The 5,031-nt window shown below is 38.6% G+C and overlaps 1 pseudogene; it reads right to left on the minus strand.

The window, feature by feature from the left end:
- Positions 1-2,308: 2,308 nt before the first annotated feature.
- On the minus strand, positions 2,309-4,809 carry LOC101420705 (FUN14 domain-containing protein 2 pseudogene; annotated as a pseudogene).
- Between the last annotated feature and the right edge of the window lie 222 nt (positions 4,810-5,031).

Here is a 5,031-nt window from a genome sequence, read left to right on the forward strand (position 1 = left end):
CTTCCATTGCTAGAATCATAATAAGTCTACAGTAGAATACCAGTAAGTCCACTCTAGTCCATATATTACTCTTCCTCTTTTGCTTCACCCTCAACCCTTACTTCGCAATGTCTGATGCAGGTTCCTCTTTATATATTTTTTTCTTTTTCTTTTTAGCACTCTGTGAACTGCCTTCTACATGCCGGGCAAATTCCTCAGGTCACCACAAAACAGATTGGGTCAGACATACATGCTCCCAATATATGCATGAGGGTTACTTTTCTCTCTCCAGAACAGGGCCATATCTCTGCACTGGGAGCATGGACCAGTTCCATGCTTAGCCAGTGAGTGGTGGGGGATGGACCATCCAGGGCATCACAACATCCTACTACTTTTTTTTTTTAGGAGGTACCAGAGATTGAATACAGGACTTTGTACGTGGAAGTAGGCACTCAACCACTGAGCTACATCTGCTCCCTACCACTTTTTATGTAGACTTTTTCTTGATTTGAAACCCATATTGTTATTGCAGTCCTTTAACTGTTTTTTTTGGAAAGATATTTATGCCAGTTCTTACTGGTTGTTCAAAGCTTCTGTAGGGGGACAAGACCCTAAAACATCTCATCCCACCATCTTCATCAGGACAGGGCCACATGGCTACAATTTGATGGTTGTTTTAGGTGGTAAATTGATACATGGAGTTCATTATAATGTTTTCTGAATTTTTAGAAATGTTTGAAAGTTTCCATAATACTAAGTGAAAAAAAGTTTAAGTTCCTGTAGAAAAATATGCGGCAAAGAGGTTCATACCATTGTGATTTTAGGATGGTTCATAAATTTTACAAGTAGTTTATATTACCTTATAATATTATTGTAATGTATTAAAGAGAAAATACAAATAGGTGAATTCAAAAAATTTACACATATCTGCTAGTAGTTTCAACTTTTCAAATTCAATACATAATTCTCAAGATAGGTTAAAGGCAAACATTTTAAACTCATGGAATATACATACATTACACTTACGCTCTTTGAAATATACATATATTACACTAGGGATCACCTGCAAGTTTAAGAATTAAATGAAAGTAAAACTAACCTTTTATAGTGAGTTTTCTGCTTTCTTGAACTCATAATTCTTTGGATCAACCCCTTTCCCATATACCTTTCTATGAGGTCATTATTCATATATATATATTCAACAAATATTGAGTACCTATACTAAGTGCTAGACTCTGTGTATATAATGATAAAAAAGACACAAACCTTGCCCTCAGGAAGTTTATACTTGTAAATCGGCCACTACAACAAAATGTTCTAAGAGTCTCTCTAAGTGTATGTGTAAAAAGTTATATTTTAAAGAAAATTTAAAGGGTTGGAGGTCATCATGAGACAGCAGATTAAATTTGATTTGAAGAAATGTTTTACGTGCTCTCTTTCTCACATCTAATGCCTGAATCGTTATATCTTAAAGAATCTGACTCAAATGTCAAAGTTCACTCTAGGAGGATAAAGAAATACTGTAATTGGAATGAGGTATAATGGCTACATTTCAAAGCTTTTCTATGAAATGTAAACCTGAGAGCTTCTTCCCATGCCAACCTAAAGTCACTTGTTTTACTGTTAATAAATCACTTCTGAAAAAGCCATGAAGCTCATTACCCTACATGGTAGAAAATAGCCTGTGGAAAGTATCTTCATGCCCCTAAATGATTCCCTAAGCCTGACCATTTCACGTATATTCCTGTGGGCTGGCTTCCTAAAGACCTTCCCACCAACTACAATACCTTCAGCATAGCACACACCTTCAGCACAGGTGCATTCCATATTAAAAATGTTCAATTATAATGCTCATGCTGTCGTTTTTGTGAGGACAATAATAAGAGGTATGAATGGTTCTCTTTCTGTAGTCTAAACCCAACCAAGTAAAGAAGAAAGTAGACACAGATATACCAACATATTTCTTGCTTAAAGGCAAATGTATTCAGTTCCTTTCCAGGCAAACTGTAACAAGGTACCTGTGTGCTTGTTATTTCTTTTTCCAAATCAACAGTTTGGAACAAACTTTGAGTCTTCATTCATCCTCCATGGTGAGCCAACTTGTGATGTGTTCTGATAAGTACCATGTATAGGGAGGAAAGAAGCATTCTTGCTGACCTGCAGATTAGCCAAGAAGGGAGTGTATGATAATATTTATTGTCTTTTCCAAAACCATCAAGCGCAAATTAGGGCCATTTAACAGTTAACCTGTGCCATAAGATGCCTACAGAAAACCATTCAGCCCTGCCACTGCAGGGAGGAAGGTCTGAGAAAGAGGAGGAGGAAAGACTCAGTGTCCCATGATATAGTGTAGAGGCTGCTGGCTGGACAAACAGAGCTGACACTTTCTGATGAATGATGGAAGAAAAACAGATGCCATGCCAGGCAGAAAGCCTCTAAAAACTCCTCTAGGCATTAGAACATTCTTCTTCACAAATGGTACCACCTCCTCAGCTTTGCTTTTTTTTTCATATTATTATTTTCTTAATTAGAGAAGTTGTGGGTTTATAGAACATTGTGCTTAAAATACAAGGTCCCCATATACTACCCAATTATCATTACCCTGTCCATGTAGATGGTTCCATGGATTAAAAAAAAATTATTCTGTTACCATATGCACAATATAACATTTCCCCTTTTAATCACATTCAGATATATATATTTCAGTATTGTTAATTATGTTCAGTGTTGTGCTACCATTGTCACTATCCATTATCAAAACATTTCCATCATTCCACATAGGAACTCTGGACACTTTAAGCCTTAACTTCTCATTCCCTATCTCCATCCCAATTGCTGGTAACCTATATTCTAGATTCTGATGCTATCAGTTTGCTTATTCTAATTATTTAAATCAATGCGATCATACAATGTCTGTCCCTTGGTGGCTGAATATTCATCCATCTTTCTGCCAACCACAATGTTATTAACTACATAAATCGTTGGTTATTTATTTGTAACTCTACAATGTTTCAGTTTACTAAACAATGACTTAGGAATGAGCACTGAATACTTTGAGTACTTTATTTATTTATTCCGCCCCACCCCCCCTGATTGCGCTCACTGTTCGTTCTCTGTGTCCATTCAATGCACGTTCTTCTGTGTCTGTTTGGCTTCTCTTCTCATCTTATCTTTAGGAGGCACCAGAAACCCATCCAGGATCTTCCAACGTGGGAGTGAGGCACTCAATCGCTTGAGCCACCTCTGCTCCTTGGTTTGTTGTGTCTCTCATTGTCTTTCCTCTGTCTCTTTTTTGTTGTGTCATCTTGTTGTGTCAGCTCTCCACGCCGGCCAGCTCACTTTCACCAGGAGGCCCCAGGAATCGAACCTGGGACCTCCTCTATGGTAGATGGGAGCCCAATTGTTTGAGCCACATCCGCTTCCCACTTTAAGTACTTTAGAATAATGCAGACAAAAAATAAATTTAAAAAACCTCTGAAGATCATATTCCAAAGATGAACTCTATTTAGCATCTTCTCCTCTAGTGTAAAGTATAGCAATCCATTCCCAAAATCTAAGTTATATGCTTACAGGTGAAATCCCATTGAAGAACTTAAACTACTAGAAAAATAGTTAAATAAAATAAACCATTATATAAATGCAATTAGAAATATTTTGATTTTTCACTGTGATAAAATAAAAATGAAAAAAAAATTGAGTGTTTTAGCCAAAGGGGTGCTGCTGCAAATTACCAGAAATCTGTGGGCTTTTATAAAGGGTATTTATTTGGGGTAGGCGCTTACAGTTACCAGGCCATAAAGCATGAGTTACTTCCCTCACCAAAGTCTGTTGTCACCTGTTGGAGCAAGATGGCTGCTGACGTCTGCAAGGCTTCAGGCTTCTTGGGTTCCTCTCTTCCCAGGGCTCATTGCTCTCTGGACTCACCTGCTCTGCTCGCTCCAGAAGGCCAGCTGTAGACTATCAAGCCAATGGCTCGTCTCTCTTCCCAGAGCCTCAACTGTTTCTAATGGAGCCTTCCTCCAGTATCTGCTTCTCCGTATGTTTACTCCTCAGGCTCCAGGATCAAAACTCCCTCCTCCCTTCTCTGTTGTGCAGGTTTTCCTTGAGTCCCTGCTCACCAAGGGGGCAGGAATTTAATTAAGTAAAAGTGAAACCTCTTAATTCATACTATCTAGGGGTATTACTAGCCCAGAGGAACAGACCAGTTTACAAACGTTATGAGTATTTCCTTATGGAATTAATCAATAACATCAAACTGCCACATTGAGTATCAAAAATATTTAATATATCTTAAAACAATATACATGCAATGGGATATTATTAAGCCATAAAAAGGAATGAAGTCCTTATACTCAGCTTTGCTTTTGACTTCAGTAGGTATATGCTTGCTCTTACAGATTTTCAGCTGCTCCTTGGCTTTTTCTCACATCCTTCTCGCTGCCAGTCAACACTGATGTAACCCAGTAGGGTTTGCAAACTGAAGGAGAAAAAATCCACCTCCCACAGTTGTTGCAGCCAACTTTCCAACCTTCTGGAATATGAAACCATTGATACCTCCGATTAACATGTGGGTCTCCAGGCTATATTTTCGGCAGAGATTCCAAGTTCCTGCTTGAACAGCTTGCGCCATGATCGCTGCTTTTTAGCCAATTCTGCAAGCTCCAGAGACTCAAAATTTCCTTCAGAGTTTCCTTGACTGGACCTGGCCATTTCAGCAAGTTCATCTGGCGAGAACACCCTCAGAGGGTCTGCACGGAGACATGTGACCAAGGGCGCCCTAGTTGCAATGGCTGTCATGTGGCTTCCTGCACACAGAGCAGATGTTTCCATTCCCACGACCAGGTGGAGCCCTCTATCTTTTTGACTTTTTAACATTAGAGTGTTTTAGGATTATATCCTTGGAGAACATCTTATCTTTCTATCTGTTCTGACTCACTTGGCAACAAATCAAATCTCGTTGTTTTAAATACCATCTATACCATGATGACTTACACATTTATATTTCCATTTTGGTCCTTTCCTCCAAACTCCAGACTCGTACATCATATTGTC

The sequence above is a fragment of the Dasypus novemcinctus genome, chromosome 15 (genome assembly GCF_030445035.2).
Source record: "Dasypus novemcinctus isolate mDasNov1 chromosome 15, mDasNov1.1.hap2, whole genome shotgun sequence".
NCBI classification, from domain to species: Eukaryota; Metazoa; Chordata; class Mammalia; order Cingulata; family Dasypodidae; genus Dasypus; species Dasypus novemcinctus.